This window comes from Piliocolobus tephrosceles, chromosome 2, assembly GCF_002776525.5.
Source record: "Piliocolobus tephrosceles isolate RC106 chromosome 2, ASM277652v3, whole genome shotgun sequence".
NCBI classification, from domain to species: Eukaryota; Metazoa; Chordata; class Mammalia; order Primates; family Cercopithecidae; genus Piliocolobus; species Piliocolobus tephrosceles.
The window spans coordinates 114,501,953-114,517,566 of NC_045435.1; the positions used below are offsets into that span (position 1 = coordinate 114,501,953).

Below are 15,614 nucleotides of genomic sequence, written 5' to 3' on the forward strand. Positions count from 1 at the left end.
GTTTGCTGATCTAGCAAGTGATTAAAATGCTCAGTCTGGAAAGTTATGAAGATTGCACAAGATGTGAATAAAGTTTTGTTTGCTGTCATTGTCATCAAACATTAGTTAATATGTAAAGCACTTGGAGCAGTACCTGGCACATGAGAAATATGTTTAGTCCAAATCTGATTTTTGTCAGTTGTCTACACTAAACTACAATGGTAATTTTTTTTTTTTTTTCTTATTGTCACCATTGTTCTTGCCAATCTGCTATTGCTTTCAGGTTTGGGGATTTCTATACAGATATAGATTTATTATGATTATGATTATGATTATGTTTTGAGACGGAGTCTCGCTCTGTCACCCAGGCTGGAGTGCAGTGGCGCGATCTCAGCTCAATGCAAGCTCCACCTCCTGAGTTCACGCCATTCTCCTGCCTCGGCCTTCCGAGTAGCTGGGACTACAGGCGCCCGCCACCACACCCGGCTAACTTTTTGTATTTTTAGTAGAGACAGGGTTTCACCTTGTTAGCCAGGATGGTCTCGATCTCCTGACCTCGTGATTGCCTGTCTTGGCCCCCCAAAGTACTGGGATACAGGCATGAGCCACCGCGCTTGGCCTAGGTGTAGAGCTTCTTAACATGTACTGCTGTTGGTTATGGCTATTAGGTTTAAATCCTGGCTTTAGCACTTGTGACTAGTTGGGCAGGTTATTTAACATCTGTAAGTGTTAGTTTCTTATCTGTGAACATGAAGATAATGACAGTACCTCCTTCAAGGCTTATAAGGATTAAATGTAATTGTGTATATGAGTTTCTTCAGTGCTTGGCATGTAACAAGAACTCAAAACCTCTTCTTAAAGTTAAAGTTTTAGAGTCCATGGATTTAGTGTGCTGATGTTCTAATTGGATATATGAATCATCATCATCATAGCCAGTTCATTTTTATTTTTCTTTCTTTCTTTTTTTTTTTTTTCTTGAGACAGATGCTCACTCTGTCACCCAGGCTGGAGTGCAGTGGCACTATCTCAGCTTATTGCAACATTTGCCTACTAGGTTCAAGCAATTCTCCTGCCTCAGCCTACCAAGTAGCTGAGATTACAGGTGCGCACCACCACGCCCAGCTAATTTTTGCATTTTTAGTAGAGACAGCATTTCACCATGTTGGCCAGGCTGGTCTCAAACTCCTGACCTCAAGTGATCCACCCACCTTGGCCTCCCAGAGTGCTGGGACTAGAGATGTGAACCATCACGCCCAGCTGCTAGCTCATTTTTCTAACCATGATTTAAATATATTAACCCAATCTTTATACCAGCCTTGTTACATAAGTACTATTGTTGTTAAATTATAAATGAGGAAATTGAGGCACAGAGAGGTTAATTAAATATCTGCCCAAGTCACATACCCCGTAAGTGGCAGAGCCAAAATTCTACTCCAGGTAATCTGTCTGGAGGTAGTGCTCCAAAAGCTGCAGAAACTCCTCTTAGTCACTGTCTTATATCAAGGAGCTCCACTGGGCCTTGCCAAGGTATCAGTTCATTTTAGAATTTTATGTCAACTGTGAAGAGTTCCTTAGACTGTAGGTACCTTAGGCAAAGTTGTTGACATGACATTTTGTTATAAAAATTAAAGTGCTTTACTTGAATTCTAGTCCTAATGGTGGGTGATCTCGCCTCAATGTGAAGGCAGTGAAGAAGTACAAGCAGGGTTGATATTTTCCTCAACAAAGGGCTTTAGATTTGCTCAAATGATTGACAACTCTGGGGCTTAGAGATCTGGCCTATGAGTATGGAAAAGATGACTTTGACTTCTGAAGTTATGAAAGACAGGTGTCTTCAGTTAACCACCATAATTGACGAAATATACCATGGCCTCTCTATCTTTTGTTAGTTGAGCAATTATTATGTGGTAGTACTAGGATATCACAATTCACAAGACAAGCAGCACTTGGTCCTCCTGGAGCTACAATCCAGTGCTAAAAACATAAGATGAATAAGTAAAGGAAATATAGGAAATAGGGAGAAATTTGTTGGCAGGTCAGTGATAAGGGAAACCCTGGGAATCCATGAAATCCCCGAGGAGCCAGTGTTGAATGAAGAGTAGTGTTAGAGCTGCCGAGAAGAAGTGGAGCCTTGGAGAAAGCAGAAGTTGGGAAAACAAGAAAAAACTGGGAAGAAGACATCAGAGAAGCCCAGACAGAGCACTGCCAGCAGGGTGGGGCTGGCTGTGATGAACTCTCCTGAGAAGCTGAGGAACCTGAGGACTGCAATGGACCTGTCAGGACTCCACAAGTGCACTCCAGGCATCTTTGCCTTTCCATTCAGTGTCTCGACCTGTAACCTGTCTGTTGGAGTGGTGTTAAGGATGTCTTCCAAAACCGATGTTTTGACTTTGGCAATGTTGATATTGAGCTATCATTTCTGACAAGAAATAGTCAAAATATGCTTTTTTTTTTTTTTTTTTTGAGACGGAGTCTCGCTCTGTCACCCAGGCTGGAGTGCAGTGGCCGGATCTCAGCTCACTGCAAGCTCTGCCCCCCAGGTTCATGCCATTCTCCTGCCTCAGCCTCCCGAGTAGCTGGGACTACAGGTGCCCGCCACCTCGCCCGGCTAGTTTTTTGTATTTTCAGTAGAGACGGGGTTTCACCATGTTCGCCAGGATGGTCTCGATCTCCTGACCTCGTGATCCGCCCGCCTCAGCCTCCCAAAGTGCTGGGATTACAGGCTTGAGCCACCGCGCCCGGCCAAAATATGCTTTATAGGTTGTGATTAAAATTCAAGGTGGAGGTTACTGATGGAAATTACTGATGAACTAAATAGTAAAATACACACACACACACACACACACACATATATATACACACATATATATATCTTTCCCTAGCTAACTAAATTAATGTCCGTTGGTTCATCAACGTGGAAACATATTTTACAATCTGGACTCTTCGCAGGCTAGGTAGCCTTTTCTGTCTGTCTCAAAAAAAAGTTTCTCATCAGATTAATAATAAACTTAGTCCATTTTAGATTAAATCCTATTAGTTCTATAGTTGTATAACATTTAAATACAGGTTGGGCACTGTGGCTTATGCTTGGGCAGGATGAAGCAGGAAGTTTGCTTGAGCCCAGGAGTTTGAGACCATCCTGGCCAAGGTGGCGAGACCCGTCTCTACAAAAAATTTCAAAAGTTGGCCGGGTGTGGTGGCAGGTGCCTGTAGTCCTAGCTACTCAGGAGACTGGGCCTGGGGGAGGATAGATTGAATCCAGGAGCTTGAGGCTGGGATGTGGTATGATTGTGCCACTGCCCCAGCCTGGGTGACAGAGTGAGACTCTGTCTCAAAAAATAAATAAATAAATAAATAAAAACATTTAAGAATTAAATACACATACTATACTTTTGTTAAGGACAGTGGGTCAGTATTTTGCAGGATACTGCATGTGCCAAATTTGGTTCTTGGCAGCCAGAGGTTTCTACTGACCAAAACCAGTAATGTGTCAGTCTTATTTCCTCACATAGCTAATTAAAATTGCCCAATTCTGAATTGTTCAATTAAATGAAGCTTAATACATGGATGAAAAGAAAGATAGTATTATTGATCATGTCTACAGAAGGAACCTCGTTGGTAGTGATGTTCAATTACTCTAAAAACATTAACATGGTTTCTGTCTCTCTCAAAGCGTATTTTGAGAGCAAATAATAGAATTTAACTGCTTCAAAGAGTTGGATTTCCATTTCGGTATTGTGAGTGGTTAAATGTCTTTGTCTCATCCCCAACTCTAACCATCCCTTCCCCCCCCCTTTTTTTTTTTTTTCATATTCAGGCTTTAGAAGATTGGGAAGCAATCATGGATAGCATGTTAAAATTTGACACACTTGTAATCATTAAAGTTGCTGAAATACAGATTTGTCCTTGTGGCTTTGTGTGCACATGGTTTACTTTCAGGGTCTTTTTATAGATATTGAAGCTATACTTAAACATATAGTCTTATATTTTGTTATAGCTCTTCCTCTTTCTGTTTATGGAGGAAAAAGATGCATTATTCATTTTTTAAAGTGCCAGCATATTTTCAGCAGATGTTTTTTTGGTTACCCAGAATGTGTCAGACACTGCAGAGTCCTGGAGCTTCTCATACTCTGAAAAACCAAGATGTAGACAATCTCAAACAAATATGCTGAGGGCTTTTTGTGGTGCAAAGTGGGTGCTATGGGAGCCAGGTTGGAGAAAGCCCCTGTAAGTCTGAGGAACTCAGAGGAACCCAGAGGAAGTACTGGCTGAGCTGGGTCTGAATGGATGAGAAGCAGCACTCTTTCAATAGGAAGAGCATTCCAGGAAGTGAAAACAGCAGGTGCAAGAGTCTGAGGTGGAAGAGCATGGCACATACAGGAAGCTACGGCTGTGGAGTTTCTGAACGTATCAAAGTTTGAAGGAGACCTTTACATGACTGAACCATGGGTGGGACTGGTCTGCCTTGTGTTGTTAGATCTATTTCACTGCTTTAATTGGGGTCACTTTTAATAAGCCAATAACAGGATAATGAAAGCACACAACCAATATCAAGAGTAAGTACTACTTGGTGAAATAAACTTGAAACTACTTACTGAAAATATTCTAGACCAGGCACGGTGACTCATACCTGTAATCCTAGCACTCTGGGAGGCCGAGGCCGAGGTGGGTGGGTCACTTGAGCCCGGGAGTTTGAGACCAGCCTGGGCAGCATAGTGGGACCCCTATCTCTACAAAAAATTAAAAAAAAAAAATTAGCCTGACATGGTGACATGCACCTGTGGTCCCAGCTACTTGGGAGGCTGAAGGAGAATGGCGTGAACCTGGGAGGTGGAGCTTGCAGTGAGCCATGATCCTGCCACAGCACTCCAGCCTGAGTGACAGAGCAAGACTCTGACTCAAAAAAAAAAAAGAAGGAAAAGAAATAAAAATATTCTGTTACAAACCTTAGAGTAGAGTAGCATTTAACTCCTGGTGGCCAAATATATAATTTGATTGAAAACAACGAGGTTTTTCTTCTGTTTGGTTTTAGTAGCTTTTTGTCTTTACCAAAAACTTATTTAAGTCTGTCTTTCTTGCTGTGTTCCTAATGTATTATTTCAGAAGGTCATTCTTTGTTTAAAGTTTGAAACAAACACTGCAGTTGTTGGCAGCTATGGTACCTTATTGGAAACAAACGCTTCTTGCATGTTTGTCAAAAGGGGCGGGTCTATGGTTAGAGAACGTGACCTCTTGTTTTAACTACCCAGTCTAGTTTCCCTCTCATCTCCTCTCACTACCCTCTGTTCTTTCTCTTCTTTTTTTCTTCTTTTTTTTTGAGACGGAGTCTTGCTCTGTCACTCAAGCTGGAGTGCAGTGGCATGATCTTGGCTCACTGCAAGCTCTACCTCCTGGGTTCACGCCATTCTCCTCCCTCAGCCTCCCGAGCACCTGGGACCACAGGCGTCCCCCAACGCACCACGCTAATTTTTTGTATTTTTAGTAGAGATAGAGTTTCACTGTGCTAGCCAGGATGGTCTCAATCTCCTGACTTCATGATCCACCCGCCTCAGCCTCCCAAAGTGCTGGGATTACAGGCGTGAGCCACCTCGCCCAGCCAACACCCTGTTCTTTCTTTAACCTTGTTTGTCAGTTCTTTCTGTCATGGGATTTGTTTACTCCTAAGTAATTCCATCTCCACTGCCTGGCTGAAAGCTCTGGAGGGGAGGGGCTTGTCTGTGGACTTCCCCACCATATGCCCAACTCCTAAAAGTACCTGGCACAAAGTAAACACATATTTGCTGAGTGAGTGAATAGATTGATGAGTGACCAAAAGTCCCTGGACAGCTTTTATAGTAGAGAGGGTATTGGTGATAACACCTTGACAGGAAGTAGTCTCTGCATCCCCTTTCTCAAATAAGGCAGCATCAGTGAAATTGACCAACCAAATGTGCTTGCAGCCGGGCGCCATGGCCCATGCCTCTAATCCCAGCACTTTGGGAGGCTGATGTGGGTTGATCACTTGAGGCCAGGAGTTCGAGACCAGCCCTGGCAATATGGTGAAACCCCTGTCTCTACTAAAAACACAAAAATTAGCTGGGCGCTGTGGCACACACCTGTAATCCCAGCTACTCAGGAGGCTGAGGCAGGAGAATTGCTTGAACCCGGGAGGCAGATGTTGCAGTAAGCCAAGATTGCACCATTGCACTCCAGCCTGGGCGACAAAGCAAGACCCTGTCTCCAAAAAAAAAAAAAAAAAAGTGCTTGCATTTGCCCTGGATTCCCGTTTCCTTTCCATGAAGCGTCTAAGCAGGAAAGTGGTAAGGGATAAAGGGATAAGCTGCCTGCTTCTTCAGAAGGCATGAACTTAGCAGCAATGGTGAAAGGAAACAAACAGCAATACGTTCATTCATTTCACAATTATATTGAACACAAATTATGTAAGAGGTGTGTGCTAAACCTAGGGGAACAAAAATGAAGGAGCTATCTAGAAGCTCATAATGATAATGCAACAAGTTTTAAAAGTAGAGGCTTAAACTAGAAAGCACGAAGGCAGGAGTGATGGTCTGAGGGATGAGTTGGATAGGGCACCATAGAGGAAGGGATGTCTGACATGTATACTGAAGGATGGACTGGGGTTTGATCATGAGGGAAAGCAGAAGAAATTCCAGTAACAAATGGAATCCTACTGTCCAGCCCTCTCTATGTTTGAAGAAAGTATCTACTGCCCAGGCAAGACAGACAAGTTGTGTAAGCAAAGTGTGTACAAAGAAGCAAAATATAGGAATATGAGTAGGTAAAGGTGTTTGGGCAGTGTATGGATGTCAGGGAGTAGAGAATGTTTAAGTTCCATGATCCCTGGATGTCATAGCTGCTTTAAAAATTTCCCCACAGAAGCATAATTTCTTTGGCAAATTAAAACTGAATTATTTTATTATGAAAGGTAGATAATCATGCTATAGAAATTTTAGAAAATAGAAAAAAATCACTTATAATCTCAGCTTAATACACTTTCTTTTTGTGTATATATTTTGTTTTTGTTAGGTTGAATATGCACTACTAATATTAGAATTCTAACAGAAGGATTTGTCAACTTACTGCATATTATTTCCATCTTCTGTAATGGAGGCATTAGAGCTTGTGTCATTTTTAAACCTATTCTCCTATTGCCAAAAATTTAGACTGTTTAGTTACTTGCTACCGTAAATAATGTTACAGTGAACATATTGTGTAATCTGTTTCTTAGGATTTTCCTCAAAAAATTCCTAAAAAGTAGAATTACTAGATCAAAGGCTGTAAATATTTTTGCAGGTCCTATTACATATTTCCAAGTTATTTTCCAATTTATATGGCTAATAGCAATGTGCAAGAATGTTGGTTGTGCTACACGCTTTTTCAGAACAATTGTAATTGATTTTTCTAACTTGTTACTTCAGTAGCTTAAATGGTTACCTTGTTTAATTGGAATCTCTTTGAAAAGAGTTGACATTAAAATTCTTGTTCATTCTTTCAATGAATATTTATTGCGTATCACTTTGCACCAGCACTATTCTGGGGAAAGAGCAGTAAGCAAGCATAATTCCTGCATTCATACTCTACATTCTTAAAGAAATGTTCATTTAAAAAAATGCTTGAGAGGTTTTAAATATTTTCCCCAACCTCATACAGCTGGCAAGTGGCTACAAAGAGATTATAAAATGGTCTATTTTACTCTCACAGTCTTTCCAATTTTACTATACTACCCTGAAAAAGGAAATACAGGGGCTTTTTTGGGGGGGGGAGGGGGAGGTGGAGTTTGGCTCTGTCACCCAGGCTGTCACTCCAGGCTGAAGTGCAGTGGTGGTGCGATCTCAGCTCATTGCAATCTCCGCCTCCTGAGCTCAAGCAGTTCTCCTGCCTCAGCCTCCCAAGTAAATGGGATTACAGGCTGGTGCCATCATGCCCGGCTAATTTTGAAATACAAGGGCCAGGCGCGGTGGCTCACGCCTGTAGTCCCAGCACTTTGGGAGGCCGAGTCCGGCGGATCACCTGAGGTCAGGAGTTTGAGACCACCCTGGCCGACCACCCTGGCCAATATGGTGAAACCCTGTCTCCACTAAAACTACAAAAATTAGGCGGGCGCCTGTAGTCCCACCTACTCGGGAGGCTGAGGCAGGAGAATCGCTTGAACCCAGGAGGCGGAGGTTGCAGTGAGCCGAGATGGCGCCACGGCACTCCAGCCTGCGCAACAAGAGCAAAGCTCTGTTCTCCCCACCCCCCACCCCTCAAAAAAGTTACTCCAAGTCATTTTATGAGGTACATGTGAATATCAGTCTCATTGCTTTATAGTCGTGCTTGCTATGAACAAAGTGAAATCCTCAGCTTTACTACAACTTATTATCTAGAAGAACTTTGACTTTTCCAGAAATCAAATTCAGCTTCAGGCAAGGAGCATTTGTCCCTGCTAAGGGTAGTCAAGGAGTGAACCAAAGTCTCTGAAAACAGTTCTGCTGTTTAAAACAAAACAAAACTTTAGTCAGTAGTAGCCACATGAGATCACATGTGTGAATTCCCAACTCGTTTGCAAAGGTGAAGACATTTACGTGCTCTGAAAGTTGCTTTGGTTTTTCAGTTTGTGTGAGGATTGTCTGCTTCCACCCCTGCTTGGGCTGTAGAATCCTGCATGTCCAGAGCGTCTGTAAGTTACCACCAATGGTTTAACCTGTCAGCTCCAAGGACAAGGGCCAGCACCTTGTAGCATTGCTTGTGACCCTTAGCACAGTACTGGACACCTATCATAACACCCAGTTATAAATAGCCTGTTTCCTGGTATTTGAGTGTAGATAGTGCTATCCTGGTGAAGGGTGAGGAGGACAGCATTTAGGCAGCTTAGACTTTCTTTCATATAGATATAAAGGTATTAAAAATACATATATTTATATATAAATATGATATAATCTCATTAATCTATTTTCCTTTAATCTTCTAACTCCAACCCAGTAACGATCTCAGAAAAATTAATCCTTCCATTTCTTTTGTTATTTCCCTCAAGAGTGACCATAATTACCTCTGACAAGACTATACTCAAATCAAGGAAAATAAAATCTGTTTTGAAGGGAAAAGAAATCTTTAAAAGAAACAAGTTCATCAGCTCTGCAGTCCTTGAGAAGATCCAATAAATTTCTTTAGCATCTCCGTGATCTCCATGTCCATTTTCTTTTTTCTTTCTTTTTTTTATTATTATTTTTTTTAGATGGAGTTTCGCTCTTGTTGCCCAGGCTGGAATGCACTGATGTGATCTCGGCTTACTGCAACCTCTGCCTCCCAGATTCAAGCGATTCTTGTGCCTCAGCCTCCTGACTAGCTAGGATTACAGGCACCCACCCCCATGCTAATTTTTATGTTTTTAGTAGAGACGGGGTTTCACCATGTTGGTCAGGTAGGTCACGAACTTCTGACCTCAGCTGACCCACCCGCCTCAGCCTCCCAAAGTGCTGGGATTACAGGCGTGAGCCTGGGATTACAGGCGTGAGCCACTGTTCCCGGCCTCCATGTCCATTTTCATTGTTCTCTAATTAAACTGTTTCTATGCATTAACATAATTTAAAATTTAAAACTGAACCCAAACTTCTAATTTTATGCCTTGGTTCTGTTTGTTGTCCAGGTTAGGGGCTAGAACACTGTCAATTATGCATATTATTGTTTGTATGAAAAGATGTGATCGAACTTTCAAACAGCCAGAGACTGACCTGCACATGTTATTTTTGGCCAACATTGCATATTAAACATTTTTTAACTCATTGCCAACACTGAAAGTTACAGGTATTTCACAAAATCTGGGCTTTCTACTTCTCTTGAAAAATTGCCATCTGGCAACACTAGGCCGGCATCTCCATGTCCCATAATCCCCTGTGGCTGAGCAGCAGCTGCTTTCTGAGGGTATTGTTTCTCTAGTTTACCACAAGACTCCCTATTCCCTGATATTACACCTGTTTTACTCATTTCCATTAGTTGCCCTGGCCCTTGAAGACATGAGTTTATGACCTATATTCTACAGGAAGCTCATTTAATCTTTCATGTAATGAACAAATATTTATTGAATACTTTTCATTTTCACAAGTGTTCCACATGGTTCCTGTGCTTGAGAGATTCAGAATCTATTTGAGAAGATGAAAGGTATTGTACAGCAAGCAAAAATAATACAGGAACATGAGCCTAGAGATGCTAGGAGGCCATCAGTGTGTGAGTAATTTTCAAACGGGCAGTACAGTTATCAAGGCTGTGAACTCCAAGGGGTGAAAACTGAGCCAGGATGGTGTTGTGAAGGTTCAGATTGAAGCTGTACCTTCAAGAACGGGTCAGAATAGTATCACCCGGGGGCTAAGGGAAGGGGGTGGCATGGGTAGGAGGTGAGAATAAAATAATCATCCACAAAACCAAGTTGCATGTTTGGCAAGTAGGCCTATTTGGTTGGATTAAAGGAGTACAGGCTATCTCTCATCAGTGAAAACTTCTGACACCCACCCTTTAATTCTCACCGTTATTGTCCGTTAAGTATACAGTTGTTCAGGAGATGCCCAAACAGAAAAGCAGCAAGCAGTTTGTGTAAATACTAGCCCACTTCTTTTTAGGCAAAGCATGTTTTCCACTTGCTTAAAACCCCTTCATGTTACTTCTTCCTAGCTCTCCCTCCCCCTAGAAAAAATGGGGAAGAGACCTTGATTCCTGGCATATTAAGACCTCTAGAATCAACTAGGAAAACTTGGTATGAGAAATACAATAGGAAAAGCAAGAAAAAGGGAAGTAGGTTATGAAGTTAGGAGAAAATGCAAAGGAAGTGTGGAAAGTTAAGCATGTACTACCAAATTTCTGGAAGGGTCCAGGATCACACACCACTTTTCTCATAAAACCTAGGATGCCCATCTGAAGAGCCTTTAACCTCAAATCTCCTTCAGGATACTCTGGGCTTATTCCTTTAGTCCCTTGGAACCCCTTAGATTATTGGGATGGCTTTGCATGTCCACATCCCAGTATCGAGTATCACATAGAACTTATGTAAGCAAAATCAGTACAGCCCTATGTCTTACATGATTGGATGTGAGATCAAGCTGAAATAAGAGCAAGCATCCACTGTTCTGTCCCCCACATGAATAGACACCTGGTGAACCTACTTCACACTATGTGAACACTAGTCACTAAGTGAATACACTATGTGTAGTACCAGATGAAGTCTTGGGTATTTGGTGTGTGGAAGACCAGAAAGAACTGGATCCAGCAGAGGAGAAATACTTTAAGAGGATATTCTGGGCTGGGACTCAACTGGGTTGGAGTCCTGGTCCCAACATATAGAGCAGGACATTGGTTACTCATATTAAGGATGGACTCAGTCTTCATCTGTAAAACAAGGGGGCTAGGCAAGGCCTTCCCAAAGCAGTCTCAAGGGATGTGAGGAGTTGTGAAAAGACTAAAGTTTAAGCAGAGTGAAGTAAATTTCTCTCCTCCTGCTAGGACTTGTCAGTGTGTTTCAAAAGCTGACATGCATTGTGAATCTCTGAGAGGAGAATTGCCGTGCAGCATTTCCCAAACTGAGTGAATCATAGATCTCAGAACTCTTCAGCCTGCTCTCATTGCAAAGATGTCTCCTCCATCTGCTGTTCTATAGAATGTTTGGGAGAGGCTGCTCTGTAGTTTTCCTTCCAGCTCTTCCAGCTCTAACATTCTAAAATTCTAAGTTTGTAAAAAGGCAACAAAAGCCTGGAAAGCCAGAGATGTCAAAGAGAGGTTAGAGATCTGGTCGTCATACTTGTTTAACAAGGTTGTAGGTGGTGAGGATTTAGAATGATGCTTTACTTCTAGGTCTAGGGGGACAAATGGAACAGAAAAGTGGGAGAAAAAAATCAAAACAAAATAAGTATAAAGTTAAGTTGATGAAGGGGAAGAGAAAAAAAAAAGTTAAGGTTGCAGAAGCATTGAGATAAACTGGAACTATTTTCAATTGAGATGTAATGAAAGAATTTTGAAGTAGGAACCTGCTGCCCTGATTCTTGTCTGAATGTGTCTGTAACTGGGTGACTCAGAGCTTGTCACCCATCTCTCTGGGCATCAGTTTCCAATAAGACAGTCTGTATTTGTGGGCCCTTTGGGTTTTAAAATTATACGACTTCATTTGCATCCAGTTTAAGATTGAAGCCTTAGGGAAGGCATTTATTGAAGAAAGATATATGAGGAAATGAAGGCTGAGACCTAGACTAGAGAGAATTATTAGGTCAAGAGAAGCCCATTATGAGCCCAGTGAAGATGGGTCTCCTTTTTTTTTTTTTTTTTTTTTTTTGAGATAAGGTCTTACTCTGTTGTCCCAGGCTGAAGTACAGTGGTGTGATCTTGGCTCACTGCAACCTCTGCCTTCCAGGCTCAGGCCATCCTCCCATCTCAGCCTTCCAAGTAGCTGGGACCACAGGCATATACTCACCACAACTGGCTAACTTTTTGTATTTTTAGTAGAGATGGGGTTTGATCGTGTTGCCCAGGCTGGTCTCAAACTTCTCAGCTCTGGCAGTCCATCTGCCTTGGCCTCCCAAAGGGCTGGGATTAGGGTGTGAACCACCATGCCCGGCCCAAAGATGGGTCTTTTTTTTTTGGCGGGGGGCAAGTACAGAGTCTTGCTTGGTCACCCAGGCTGGTGTACAGTGGCACAATCTCGGCTCACTGCAACCTTGCCTCCCAGGCTCAAGCAGTTCTCCTGCCTCAGCCTCCCGAGTAGCTGGGGTTACAGGCACACAGCACCATGCCCGGCGAGTTTTTGCTTTTTTAGTAGAGATGAGGTTTCACCATGTTGGCCAGGCTGGTCTGGAACTCCTGACCTCAAGAGATCTCTGCCTCGGCCTCCAAAAGTGCTGGGATTACAAGTGTGAGCCATCGTGCCTGGCCCAAAAGATGGGTCTTTAATGATACTCTGCTAAACTGTGAATTCCAACTAGTAGGATTTCTCTACAGAATTGCACAAAGACTAGATGGTGTCCTTTCGATTGGCTCCTTATGTCAATGTGGCTTAATTTCACAACTAAACTCATCAGACATAGATAGAGTTATTAACTCTCCTGAGGAATTGATTTACTTGATTGTTTCATCCAGGTTTATGTTGTTTTAGTTTGTGTAGTGCCTGTATAGTTGCACTTTAGTAAGCCATTTCCAATTTTTGTTTGCAGTCTTGTGCCATTTGCTAGGTTAGATTTTCTTCTTGGGTATTTGGTAAAATAAAATTAGTTTTAGTAATCTCTTAACTGTAAGACATACGAATACATATCTTAGTAAATAGTTTCAGATATTTGGGAAGCACCGCTGTATTTCTTTCTCAGGCACTATATATATATATATATATTTTTTTTTTAAAGTGATTATGGACATTCCTTTATTCCATATTCATTGTTCCACAAGCGTGTGTTGAATACACTGTATGCAAGGGGTTGTAAGTGTTAGGGTGAAGCAGTGAACAAATACATAGTTTTCCTCATGACCTATGTGGATGGGCACCTAGCTTCAAAGAAAGAACAGTTGCCCATGTAAACATTCACTCCTTCATTAATTTTTATTTAATAATCTCATTCATTAGAAATTATAAAGAGTGATTAAATGGTAACTTTCAGCAAGGCTTTGCCAGAAAGAAAATGTTTAGTCACTTTGTTAACTGAATTCATGTTATGAGAAGAGGAAAATGTTTGATAATATTAAGTAAAACTATTGTGGTAAATAACCGTATGCTTATATTTCTTTACCAGATGACTGGGTCACACACAGTTCAAAACCTACAAAGAAGCTAAGAGTCTTTACATTAGATATATTCTTCTTGAAAATTCTTAACTGCTATATGCCAGTCTATCAAGCAGTTCAATTTGATTATGCACACCTTTATTTATATTTTCCCAAGTCTGATTGATCCTTAACTACTTTATTTTGTTTTTTGAGACAGGGTCTCGCTCTATCACTCAGCCTGGAGGGCAGTGGCATAATCACGACTCACTATAACTTCAACCTCCAGACTCAAGCAATCCTCCCGTCTCAGCCTCCTGAGTAGCTGGGACTATGGGTGTGAGCCACCATGCCTGGATAATTTATTTTATTCTTTTTTTTTTTTTTTTTTTGTAGAGACAGGTCTTACTATATTGCCCAGGCTTGTCTTGAACTCCTGGGCTCAAATGATTCTCCTGCCTCCCCTTCTTAAAGCACTGGGTTTACAGGCATGATCCTGTAACTATCTGGCAAACTATCTTATATTGAATATGTCTCACATAGCAAAATAATGAAAGCGTAGCTAATGCAAGCAAACCTAAATCCTTTCTACTTTTTAGCTGGTGACAGGGGCACACACTTGTTCTTCAAGTACATATTTATCCCAAACATTCATTTCAGTGAAGAGTACTGATAATTTTCACAGTAATATTCTAAAAGCTACATGACAAAGCATTCACAAGGATCAAACGACGTTAACAACATGGGATGCACCTGCTTTAGAGAATTTGCTGCATTCTGTGTCTCCTCCAGAGCATTAATACTTCTAAAATGCTGTGTACAATGATTTCATACTTACGCATTTTGTTCGTTTTTCCTAAATAGACACTACTATGAAAACACCTAAACATGAGATTATAAATAATAAATAGGAGTGTTGAAGATAACATACAGGTTATACATCACTAAAGCATTGTTCTGCAGTGGGGAGGCCTGTGCAAACCTACTCCCAAAGTCTGTGGAAGCTGAGGGACCAAAGAGAGAGGCTGACATATCCAGTTTCTCAGAAAGAACCATTTAATCATTTAATAGACACTTATGAATGGAAGCCATGTCTCTGTCTCAGGTGGTGGCAAGATGAGATGGTGGATCCCTGTATCATTACCTCCCAGACCCAGGACTTATACATAATAGGGAAAGAGTATTTGTGATTCAGAAGAGATGATGTGTAGGACAATTGAGGTACAGTCACTTTAAGATTGTTTTGACCTAAGGGCCGGATTTATGGTAAACAGTAGATAAACTGGAAGTCTTACAGGCCTTCCCAGGACTAGGGTTAATCATAAGTCAACATGACAGATTAGCATCCAAGATGGAGTTGCTTTGGCCTCGACAACATATTGTTTCCCTAAACTCGGAACCTTCTTCGGAACTTGGAATGGCAGTTTTCCTGGGGTCATTAACAGTAGTGCCATGGTCTCCACCACAGGCTCTCTCTATTCCAGCACTCCCTGAAATGTAAAGCTGATGTCTGGGTTAGGAAAGATAGTGTTTTCCTTGGGTTCTGCTTTTTCTGCCCTAGGAAAATTCAGGGCTAAAGGAATTTGAGAGTTAAGTGGTGGGAATGTGTTTATCTGCTCAGTTATGGGGCATAATTTTTCTTTGAAAAAGGTGCGTTGTTCAATTTTTTTTTTTTTTGAGACAGTCTCATTCTGTTGCCCAGGCTGGAGTGCAGTGGTGTAATCTCCCCTCACTACAACCTCTGCCTCCTGGTTGGGTTCAAGTGATTCTCCTGCTTCAGCCTCCCCAGTAACAGGGATTAAAGGCATCTGCCATTACACCTGGCTAATTTTTTTTTTTTTTTTTTTTTTGGTATTTTTAGTAGACAGGGTTTTACCATGTTGTCCAGGCTGGTCTCAAACTCCTGACCTCAGGTGATCCACCTGCCTCGG

At 41.7% G+C, this 15,614-nt stretch overlaps 1 protein-coding gene across 2 annotated transcripts in view; it reads left to right on the forward strand.

The window, feature by feature from the left end:
• NCEH1 (neutral cholesterol ester hydrolase 1) overlaps positions 1-15,614 on the forward strand; it is an 82,319-nt gene that overhangs the window by 14,854 nt on the left and 51,851 nt on the right. The window contains exon 3 of one of the 2 annotated variants that reach the window (XR_002731885.1): positions 3,797-3,876. The exons of the other annotated variant lie outside the window; for it this stretch is intronic. The gene's annotated coding sequence lies outside the window, so the exon portion shown is untranslated. Of the gene's footprint in view, positions 1-3,796; positions 3,877-15,614 lie in introns of those variants that run through there. 2 annotated transcript variants of the gene reach the window in all.